Below are 12065 nucleotides of genomic sequence, written 5' to 3'. Positions count from 1 at the left end.
CCATTAATCATCGGAACATGGAATGTACGAAGTATGAATCTAGGAAAACTGGAAGTTGTCAAAAAGGAAATGGGATGATATCTTGGGGGAGTGGGTGGGGTCTAGGGAAAGAACTGGGAAGTGGGCGGGGCCGCGGGAGCGGGCAGGGCGGGGCCGCGGGAGCGGGCTTTGGGCCCCGGGTTTTGGCGCTGGGCGTTCTAGATGTTGGGCTATTCACCAGCGGCTGTCTTCGGGCTGAGAGCCAGGGTGGGACGGGCGGGACGGGCGGGGACCTGCCCATGCCTCAAGGTCACGGAGGGCGGGAGCCGGCGGGGTCGCGGGCCTGCTGCTTTCTAGGTTCGGTTCCCGATACTAAGGCCTTGCCTGATCCGGCTCCAGTTTCCCCTGTCCTAGCTCCCCCGTCTCCACGCTCCCTCCAGGCTCTCTGCCTGTTAAGCTCCAAAGCCCTAGGACACCTTCCCTCCTGCCAGCTTAGAACCCTCGCACGCCCCTGGGCTCTGCTCCGTGCAGCCTGGACTGACCCTCCTGGGCCACCAGGGGGCGCGCGCCGCCCATACTTGGGTGCGTCTGCGGAAGGCTCTCCGGGTGCACACACTCTCGAGTTCCTCAAGGGGAGGAAGGAACGGCTTCCATGAGGAGACACTTGGGTCCTCTCTGGGTGGTGGACTTGGGGGTCCTGAGGGGTGGGCCTGAGTCCCCTTTGGGGTGGCTCTGAGTCTTTTCCGGGAATAAGTTCTGGGTTTCCTTTTGGTTGTGCTGACTTTTACTTTAATCCTGGTTTCAGATGTCTCAGCATGCTTTTCCTCCAGAGCTGCCCATGGTGGTGTGTGTGTGTGTGTGTGGGGGGTACTGTGTATCTCGAGCTGTGTATCTCAGAGTCCTGATTCTCTCAGGTTGTTTCTGTGTTATACGTTTGTGTGCCCATGGCTGTCCCCCACCTGCTCCCTGGGACTCTGGGTCTGTGACAGGGACTCTGTGAGTTTCTCTGCTGTGCTTGTGTGCCCCCCAGCTCTGTGTGTGGTTGTGTACATGCCCCAACTGTGTGCCCGTATGATCTGTAGCTCTGGGTGAGTATCCCTGTGTGTCCATGGTCATGTGTCCAGGTGAATGTGTTCTGTGTCTCTGTGTATTAGGACTGTGTTAGACTCCTAACCTCATACCTATGAGTGTAATGCAATGTAATGTACTGTAGTCACCTTTCATACCATAACATAACCTATCCATCAGCTGCTGGCACCCCAGTGCAGGGTGGATCCTAGACCTCATCACTTCTGAGTTATAGAAAGAGCAGCAGAGACACAGACACAGGAGCAAAGACAGATGCTCCCTGACCCTGACCATGACAGATGTGTCTACAAGCCTAGGAATGCCAAGGATTGCTGGCAGTTAGGAGAAGTGTGAAAGCTGGACAGTGAATAAGAAGACAGAAGGAGAGTTGATGCTTTTGACTTGTGGTGTTGGCGAAGAATGCTGAAAGTACCATGGACTGCCAGAAAAGCTAACAGATCTGTCCTGGAAGAAGTGCAGCTGGAATGCTCCCTGGAAACAAGAAAGGCCAGACTTGGTCTCATCTACTTTGGTCATGTTGTCAGAAGGGACCATTCCCTGGAGAAGGATGTCATGCTTGGTAAATAGAGGGCCAGTAAAAAAGCGGAAGACCCTCAGTGAGCTGGACTGACACAGTGGCTGCAACAATGGGCTCAGATATAGCAGGGATTGTGAGGCTGGTGCAGGACCAGGCAGGGTTTCGTTCTGTTGTACATGGGGTCGCTATAAATTGGAGTTGACTCAATGGCACCTAACAACAGCAACAACTAGAAGTTGAAATACACGAGGAAGGCCCTTCCTCTGGAGACCTGCCCCTGAATTCAGACCTCTCGCCTCCTGAACTGTGAGAAAATAAATGTCTGTTCTTTAAAGCCACTCACTTTTGGTATCTAGGCCACAGCAGCACCAGGAGACTCAGACGCTGGGCGTGCCGTGGCTGGCTTTGGGGGCTGTCCCTGTGTATTTATGATTGCATTTCCGCTTGCCTGTCTCAGTGTGTGTGTGTGTGTGTGTGAGTGCTGTAAAGCTCCATATCTGTCTTAGGGTGCATGTGATTGTGTGTCTGTGATTGTGTGTTCTTCTATCCGAGTGTGCATGATTGTGTAGGTCCCGAACATGTGCCTCTTGTGTCCCTGTGTGTGTCCTCGCTTGTGTCTGAGGCTTGTTTTGGTGACCACCATTGTGCATCTGTGATTGTGTGTGCAGGTATGTGTGTTTGTGTTGATGTGTGTGATTATGTGTGTGTCTGTGTCTTAGTTGCTCAGTGCTGCTGTCACTGAAATACCAAAAGGGGGTGGCTTTAGTGAACAGAGATGTCTTTTCTAATGGTTCAGGAGGCTGGAAGTCTGAATTCAGGGCACTGGCTCTAGGGGAGGCTGGCTCAGCCTTCTCTGGGGGAAGGTCCTTGTCTTGGGTTCCGTACCTTGGCGGTCTCCAGGTCTCCGTGTTGTCTGTCTCTCTCCCACTCCTTCCTATTGGCCCACCTCTGTGCTTAATCTACTCCTTGAATATCTGAAAAGTGATTGGTTTAAGACACCCCTACACCGATATGCCTCATTAGCATAACAAAGAAACGTCTATTTCCAAATGAGATGATATCCACAGGTAGGTGGTTGTTATGCTTGCTAGTCTATTTGACTCACAGTCATTTTAGAAGAGAGAGAACTGCCCCCGTAGGGTTCCAAAGCTGTAATCTTTATGGAAGCCCACTGCCCCATCTTTCTCCCACAGAGTTGCTGGTGGGTTTGAATCTCTGACCTTTGGTTAGCAGCTGAACGCTTAACCACTGTGCCACCAGGGCTCCTTAACAACATGTTGTTGTTGTCATGTGCTGTCAAGTTGGACCTGACTCATAGCAACCCCTCCTTGGGTTTCCTAGGTGGTATCACTACGGAAGTAGATCACCCAACCTTCCTTCCGAGGAGTGGCTGGTGGGTTTGAACCTCCAGCCTTCTGGTTAGCAGTCAAATGCCTTAGGCACTAGCTACCAGAGCTCCTCCTTAACAACATAGGTGTTAGGATTTACAACATATAATTTTTGGGGGCACAGTTCAATCCATACGGTCCACGTGGTGTGTATCCATGCTTGTTTCACTTTGTATGATGGCGTGTGCCCTGGGTGTCTCTTCTGTCCCTGCGTATGTCTTTGTATGTGCCTGCAGCTGGTGTGGGCAACTGCCTTCATGTATCTCTGATTGTGTGTCCTTGTATGTGCCTTGATGTGTGTGTCAGTCTGTGTCAGTCTCAGTTTGTATGGTTGTGAGCACCGTGCTTCTCTTGCGTCCCTGGGGGTCCCCGTGTGCAGTTGTGTGCCTGTGGCCGTCTCTCATGGCTCCCTGCTCCCCAAACACACATCCGTATCTCACATACACTCACAGCTTCTGTGTGTGCTTGTGTGTGTGTCTGTGTGATGTGTCTCCTCATCTGTCTCCACTTGTGTGACTGTGGGTGCCCTGAACATGTGTGTGTCTCTTCTGTCCCTGTGTGTGACCGTATCTCTAGCTGATGCTTGCCACCCTGAGCAGGCTAGAGAGTCCCTGCCAAATGGTGGTCCTGTGCCGTTGGGGTTTCCTTCCCCGGCAGCCTGGCTGCTTCCCAGCAGGGTGGGCTGGCTCCTCACACCCCCTCGGAGGAGGAGACCCCAGGTCTTGCCCTGGCCTGCCTGGGTCTTCCCCGTCCCTGTGTCCTTCCTCCACGCTCAGCAGGGAAACACTGTTTCCTGAGCCTGATGTCACTGGTGCTAAGTTTCCCTTCTTCCTAACGGCTCCAGTTACTGGTTTCTGTCTCTGTCTCTGTGCACCTGACCACAATTTTGGGCTTCACATATGTTTTTTTTTTTTTTCCTAATTGCTAACACATGGAAAACGCAGATGGTGCAAAAGTGTATATACAGTGAGAAGCGTCTGTCTCTTCTCACCCCGACCTCAGTTTTCTGTCTTCCCCTCTAAAAGTTCTCTGTGCAAACATATCTCTGCCCCAAACCCGCATTCTATACATCCTGCGCCTCCTTTGTCTTCTTATCCCCTTGAGATCTCTCTCTCTCTTGGGCCCAGAGAGATGACTCAACCCTTGTTCTTCCCCACTCAGTTACGGAACAGAGCCTAACAACTGTATCTGATAGTTTCCCCTTCCGATGCCTCTTTAGGTTATTTCCACTCAGGAGAGTTTTGCAATGGACATCCTCGCCATTGGCCCACATGTGGGAATTGGTTTAGAAACTCGGTGCTTCGTTCACAAGATTAGCCCTCATTACATAGTCATATGGAGACACGGGACTCTTAGCCCCACTGGTTGTCAGAATGGCCCGCCTGCTGAGCACCTACTGTATGCCAAGCACCATTCTGGCTTCCTGAACAACAAGGTGGTCCCTGGTGTAAGCCCTACTTCACAGATAGGAAACAGAGGCTCAGAGTTGGGGAGGAATCTGCCCAAGGTCACACAGCTAGCAAGGGGCAGAGCTGGGATTTGAAGCAGGGTGGTTTGGATCTTATGTGATCTTATTGCTCACCAGGCCCCTGGTGTGCAAATGGTCCATGTGCTCAGCTGCTCACTGAAAGGCTGGGGTTTGAGTCCAGCCAGAGGTGCCTTAGAAGAAAGGTCTGGTGGTCTGCTTTCAACCCATCAGCCATTAGAAACCCTATAGAGCACAGTTGGAGTCTGACTCACATGGAAGTGCTATGAATTGGCATCAGCTCTATGGCAACCAGTAGTTCTTTAGTAAGAAACGCACACTTGTGTAGCATGAACCTTCTGCCCCCAGGACACAGCCTCACACTAGAAACATACAATCTACCTCAGTGGCTGAGTCTGCACCCCAGCACCACCAAACACCACTGCTTTGCACCAACATGGCTTGTAGCTGGTGTGCAGCATGGGTACACACACTCATATGCCCTGCTGTGTTTGCCTGGCCATTATCTAGCGACATTGGTTGTTCAGTGGTCGGATTCTCGTTTTCCACGTGGGAGACCTGGGTTCGATTCCTGGCCGATGTCCCTCCTGTGCAGCCCGCACCTGTCTGTCCATGGGGGCTTGTGTGTTGCTGGGACGCTGAACAGGTTTCAGTGGAGCTTCCAGACTCAGATAGATGAGGAAGAAAGGCCTGGCAATCAACTTCCAAAAATTAGCCAATGAAAACCTGATGGATCACAATGATTTGATCTACATCCAATCATGGGGGTGGTGGAAGACCAGGCAGCGTTCCATTCAGTTGTGCCTGGCGTCACCATGATTCCAACGGCAACAATGTGGTAAACTTATGTTTAGCTTTGTGAGAAGCTGCTAGACTGTCTTCCAACCTTGCACCCGCATTGTACCTAACCTCAGAGGTCGAACAGGGGATGCCCAGGCAGAGATAGAAGCGTCCCATCCTGGCCACTTCCTGTCCAATTCTCCCCTTGGTGAGGGCGGGGACTCTAGCCTTCCCCTGTCTATGAGAGAAGCCAGGGCCCACGCTCACCACCAGGAGATAGCTGAGCCCAGAGGTGAGACTCATTCGACAGTGGGGTGCTGGAAGTGTGATGCCCAGGGCCCCACAGTGGGGCGGGGCCGTCTGGCTCAGATGTCCCAACCACAGCACGTCACGGCGCTCCCTGGCTGTGGCCTGTGCCTTCCCCAGGCTGCAAAATTTTATTCCTGCTGACGGGGGCGGACAGCTCTCAGCCCTGCTCCTCAGCCTCAAGGGGCCTTCAGAGCAGTCACTGTGTGACCTTGGCCGAGTGGTTCATCCTTCGGAGCCTTTTCTTCTGCAATCACACATTGGGTGTGTTGGAGCACTACAGAGTCAAAGAGAGAAGCCAGGAGCAATGATCCGGAGAGCTCACTTCACTGAGCACACCTGGCGCTGTGCTCACAGCAGGCTCTCAGCCACCCTTCCAGGTCACGATTAGTCCCATTTCACAGATGTGAACAGCGAGGTTCAAGGAGGGTCGGAAATTTTTTGCTCTCAAGAGAGTCTTGAGAGTAAAGACTTCAGGCTTTGCAGCCAAGTGGTTTCTGCTTTGATGAGTCAACTCTAACTTGGTAGCTTAAAAGCAGCCACTGAAACACAAAACACACACAAAAAAAACCCAAAACAAAACAACCAGTTGTCTTTGAGGCAATTCCAACTCACAGGGGCCGCACGTGTGTCAGAGAACGCTCTCCCTAGGGTTTCAGGGCTGCGACCTTTTGGAAGATCACAGACAGCCCTTTCTTCCCAGCCACCGACCTTCTGGTTAGCAGCTGAGTGCTTACCTGTTTGCAACACCAGGGTCTCCGGATAGCAGCCTCAGACAATAAGTCAACAAACGTACATGAACGATCACGGCTGTATGCCAGTCAAACTCGGGCACAGAAATCTGCACTTCATAGAATTTGCATATGCCACAAAATATTATCTTTCTTTCGTCATTCTCCACAACCATCAAAAACAAAATAGCAAAAGCACCATTCTTAGTTTGGGGCCATACAAAACTAGGGGGCGAGTCCGATCGGGCCAGCGGCTGTAGTTTGCTGAGCCTGGCTCCAGAACCCATGCTCCTAACCTTTACGGACTCCATTCATTCATTTATTGATCCAACAAACCAGTTGCTGTTGAGTTGACTCTGACTCATGGTGACCCCATGTGCGTCACAGAAGAACTGTGTTCCTTAGGGCTCTCAGTGACTGATTTTTCAGATTGCCAGGCCTTTCTTCTGAAGTGCCTTGGGGTGGACCCAAACTTCCAACCTCTTGTTTAGGAGCCACTCACATGAACCCTTTGCAACACCATCTCCCCCCCCGGGAAAAAATAAACTCACTGCCATTGAGTCGATTCTGACTCATAGTGACCCCCTTTGGCTTTCTGAGGCCATAAATCTTTACGGAAGTGGATTTCTCAGTCTGCCTTCTGAGGAGTGGCTGGTGGGTTTGAACTGCCAACCTTCTGGTTAGCGGTCAAATGTCTTAGGCATTGTGCCACCAGAGCTCCTTTTGCACTACTCAGGATGTCAATTCATTTAATAAATACTACTGAAGCCTACCAGGAGCCCTGGTGGCACAATGGTTAAGGGCTTGGCTGTTAATTGAAAGGCTGGTGATTCAAACCCACCAGCCGGTCCCCACTAGCCGCTCCATGGAAGAAAGATGAGTCCAATTGTTTCAGTAAAGCTTACACCATTAGAAACCGTATGGGGCAGTTCCACTCTGTCCTAAAGGGTTGCTAAGGGTTGGAATCAGCGCCACGGCAGTGGGTTTGGTTTGGTTTGCATAGTGTGGCCTGCAATGCTCCAGGCACTGGAGATACAGTGGATGGAAGGCTGATAAAGTTAATGGCCCTTAGAAGCTGCTGCACTGGTGGGAAAGCGTGTTATAAGGAAGCATGCAGATAAACGTTTTGGATGGTGGAAATCGCTAGTAGGAAAATCTCGTGAGGTGATGTAAGAGCCTGAGGGATGACATTTCCATGGGGGTTGAGTCACCATCTCTCTTGTTGCACTGTTGCCAGCTCTAAGGAAGTTTTCGCAATCCGCCCATGCTGTGTGCGGAGCCAGCGAATAGGCACTGTCCACACTGAGGTGTGTGCAGAGGGCCACGGGGGCGGGCTCTTGGGCTTTGGTTCCTGGCTAATCAGTGTTAGGGTTCACTGATGTACCAGAGAGATACAGAGATCTGAGAGACACAGTGGGCCCCGACTCATGGCGCCTCCACCCACAATGGAACAAAACGCTGCCTGGTCGTGTGCCATCCCCACAACTGGTTGAGGATCAGACCACGTTCCCTTGTGATCCATCTGATTTCACCAGCTTTTCGGTGGGTTTTCCTTGACTGATTTTTGGAAGTTGATCACGAGGCCTTTCTTCGTACTCTCTCTTAGTCTGGAAGCTCCATTGAAACCTGTTCAGCATCCTAGCAACACACAGGACTCCACGGACAGACAGGTGGGGGCTGTGCATCTGGCGGGAAGCGAACCTGGGTCTCCCGTGTGGGAGGGGAGAGTCCTACCCCTGACCACAAGTATTTCATGATGTGTAGATACAAGGATAAGTACAGAAAGAAACGCTGGTGGCACAGTGCATAAGGCACTTGGCTGCTAACCAGAAGGTCGGTGGTTCAAACCCACCAGCTGCTCCACAGGAGGAAGACAAGTCAAGCTACCTCCTTAAAGATTTATAGCTTTGGAAGCCCAATGGGGTTGCTATGAGTTGGAATCAACTTGATGGCAGTGGGCTTGGCTTTGATTTATAGGTACAGATGCATTGTTGTTATTTGCCATTGAATTGATTCCAACCTGGAGTAAGCCTATATGACAAAGTAGAACTACATACACCACAGGGCTTCCGTGGCTGTCATCTTTAAGGGAGCCAAGTCTTTTTTTTAAATTGTGATTTGGGTGAACATTTACAGAGCAAATTCACTTTCCATACAGCAGTTCACATACACATTCTCTCTTGACATTGACTGCAGTTTCCCACAATGCAACAGCTCCCCTCCACTTCCTCCCGATAGTTACCTTTTCCCTGTGTCCATCCCTCTGGTAGCATAGTGGCTAAGGCACTTGACTGCTAACCAGAAGGCTGGCGGTTCAAACCCACCAGCCACTCCTCGGAAGAAAGGTTGGGCAATCCTACTTCCGTAGTGATACTGCTTCGGAAACCCAAGGAGGGGTCGCTATGAGTCGGGGCCGACTCGACGGCATATAACAACAACAACAACATCCCTCCATGCACTCCTGGCCCCTGAACTGTCTCCCTGTGCATAAACAGCCCTTCTTTCTCCCATGATTGTTTTCAAGGGAGCCAAGTCTTTTCTCTCACAGAGTCACTGGAAGGTTCAAACCACTGACCTTTGGGTTGGCAGCCGAGTGCTTAAGCATTGTGCCACCAGGGTTCTTTAGATACAGACAGATAGAGATATGGTATTGCTGTTGGGAGCTGCCATTGAGCTGGCCCCTGACTCCTGGTGACCCCATGTGTTACAGGGTAGAACTGCCTCATAGGTTTTCTAGGGTGTAATTTTTATGGGAGCAGACTGCCAGGATATGGGTAGGTTGGAACTACCAGCCTTTCAGTTAGCAGACCAGTGCTTAACCATTGTATCACCAGGACTCTTAGATATAGACATAGGTAGATAGAGAGAGATCTGGTTTAAGGAATTGACTCGTTTGATTGTGGGGGGTCTATTAAGTCCAAAATTGTGGCAGGCTGGAGATGCCTGTGGACTTGCACCCCAAAAAGGTCTTTCAATAAGAAGAGTGAAGAGTGAGGAACAAGATGACTATTTGTAGTCCCAAAGGAGAACACACCCTGGAGGAGACTCCCTTTTCACTCTTAAGACCTTCAACTGATTGGACAAGGCCCACCATACTTTGGAGGCTAACCTGCTTTATAAGGCCAAGTGATGTCATCACATGGAACTACTTCATAACAGTTCCTAGACTAGAATTTGACCAAATGACTGGGCACTGTGGCCTCGCCAGCTGACACACACAATAAACCATCACAGCTAGTTTCCTTGGAAAAGTCTCTTTCCCCCTCCTGTCTGCTGGGCCCTAGGAACTGAGTGGGGGTGAGGTCCGGGCATCTTGTGTGCACTGGTCCACTCATTACCGCTGTTTTCTGTGAGGTTCCTCTGCCCTCACCTGTGACCCTCCATCCACAAACTCCACCACTCTCCACTCTGAAGAAAACCTGAGAAAAAACACACAAAAACAACAAACAGCTTTTCTGTCCTGATTTCCTTCCTGCAGATGCTTTTATTCTGGCTACCGCCATTATGCTCACTTTCTTGTGGTTAAAGCACTTGGCTGCTGACTGAAAGGTCGGTGGTTCGAACCCACCCAGCGGCTCTGTGGGAGAAAGACCTGGCAATTTGCTCCCATAAAGATGACAGCCTATGGTGCAGTTCCTTTCTGTCCTCTAGGGGCACTGTGAGTAGGAATCCACTCCTGGGCAGTGGGTTTGGTTTGGGCTTTGCTTGCGTCAAGATTGACAGCCTTGGAAACTCTATGGGGCAGTTCTACTCTATCACAGGGGAGGTGCAGTGAGTTGAAATAGATTTGACCCAAAAGCAACAACAAGAGCAGATGGATGGTTTGATGCAACACTTGAGTGGTGACAGGGTGCTCACGGGCTGCAGATTCAGGGGAGGGAAAGTCCAGAGCGGATGCAAAGGAGCAACTGTGGCATTGGCTTCTCACATTTGCATGAGCATCAGTATCTTCTAGAAGCCTTGTTAAAACTCAGATCGGTGACCCCCTGTTTCAAGTTTCAGCGGGTCTGGATTGGGGGGTCTCTGGGCAGTGCAAACTCGGTTATGCACTAGGCTACTAACTGAAAAGTTGAGAGTGAAACCACCCAGAGGCACCTCAGATGAAAGGCCTGGCCATTGACTTCAGAAAGGTCACAGCTATTGAAAGCCCTATGGAGCCCAGTTCTACTCTGACGCATGTGGGTCGTCATGGAGTCGCCATATTTTGGTTTGGATGCCATAGCAACTGGCGGGTTCTGGGTTGGGGATGCTAGAGTTTGCATGGCTGGCGGGTTTCAGGTGATGCTGCTGCTCCTAACGCCAGTGTCACACTGGGGGGAACCACTGGTATGACAGAAGCAGCTACCACCTTGGAATGTTCCATCAAGTCACCTGGTATCATTATTGTTTTCTCTGTAATTCCCCAGGGAAGCCCAACACCGATCAAACACAGCTGGTATTAGGAGATGTGTGATCAGTTGAGCAAAATTACCCAGCAACCCCTGGACAGTCGACACTACTGGAGGCCACGAGAGAGATGTAGTACCCCCATCCACCCTCCCATTTCCACAGGAAGAGTGAGGTGCAGGGAGGCGGGGAGCCGGCCAGTGTCCACCAACATGGTCTGGGCAGAGCAGGGCTTTCCTGGTCGCCCACCTTTCAAACAGGGGGGTAGTTTCCTCATTTAATTGGAGGCGCTTCCTCATTTGAGGCCCAGCCTTGTCTCTGCTCCTTCTCCGGTCCCCACCTACGGCAGGGCAAACGGGAAATTCGAGTTTCCTCCAGCTCACTCAAGACTCTCCTTTTCCTACCAGGGGGATTTCACAGCCTGGACTCTCCAGCCTTCTGCTTGTGGGGTCTGAGGGGTTCCTGATGGGAATGGTCTAGATGAGTGGGTGGGGGCCGGTGAGGGAAGGCCCAGGGTCCTGGGGAAGGCAGGGAGGGTGGGGAAAGGGCTGAGCATGGGGCTAGGGGTGGGGGTGGGTGGGGGGTGGGGGTGCTCCAGGGTAGGAGAGGGCAGAAGGCTTGCTGAGCTCTGACCTCTCTGCAGAAGGGCTGGGCTTGGGGGAGCCTTGAGGGAACCCCAGTGGCAAGGAGAGGGGAAAGAGACAAAGAGAGACAGAGATATCCAAAAGTGAGACCCAGAGACAGGGAGAAACAGAGAGGCAGAGACTGGGAGAAGCACAGAGACAGACAGACGATAAGATTCCCTGCCACAGACTCTGCAGAGATAATTAGTGCAGACAATGGTAGAGATGGAGAAAGACAAAGAGAGACCCCCAGGGAGGTGCAGTAATGCCACTCAGGAGACTGCCTGTTTATTGAGCATTTACTATGCCCTTGGCTCCGAGCTCACAGCTAACTCCCAACCATTCATTTTAGATAGTCTGTGTTTGAGAGTTCCGAAGTGGCACGTCGGGGGGGGGGGGCGCACGCGCGTGTACACACACACACACACACACTCACAACCAAGGATGTAGAGAGACACAGGGAGAAAGAGGAGACAATGGGGAGGGCAGAGAGGGACAGAGAGAGACTGAGTGCAGAAGTCCACAGGTGAAGAGGTCCAGGGTGGAGAAAGTTAGAGAGAACAAGTTGGAACTAAGTAAGAGTGACAAGTTCCGGAAGGAGAGAGACGGGAGGGACGGGCCGGGGCCCGGAACTGGGCGGAGAGGGAGTCAGGCATTGGGCTGTCCCTCTAGACGCCTCCGCCTGGTGCCTCTATAAATTGGCGTGCTCCGGGCGGGCGCCTCAGCCGCCAGCTGCCGGCCATGCGTGCCCTTACCGCCGCCGCCCGGGACCCCGAAGCC

This window comes from Orycteropus afer, unplaced genomic scaffold (assembly GCF_000298275.1).
Source record: "Orycteropus afer afer isolate SDZICR_OR568_19922 unplaced genomic scaffold, OryAfe1.0 scaffold00461, whole genome shotgun sequence".
In the NCBI taxonomy this organism is placed as follows: Eukaryota; Metazoa; Chordata; class Mammalia; order Tubulidentata; family Orycteropodidae; genus Orycteropus; species Orycteropus afer.
The sequence above is the reverse complement of the archived record's forward strand: the minus strand, read 5'-3'. Positions refer to the sequence as shown.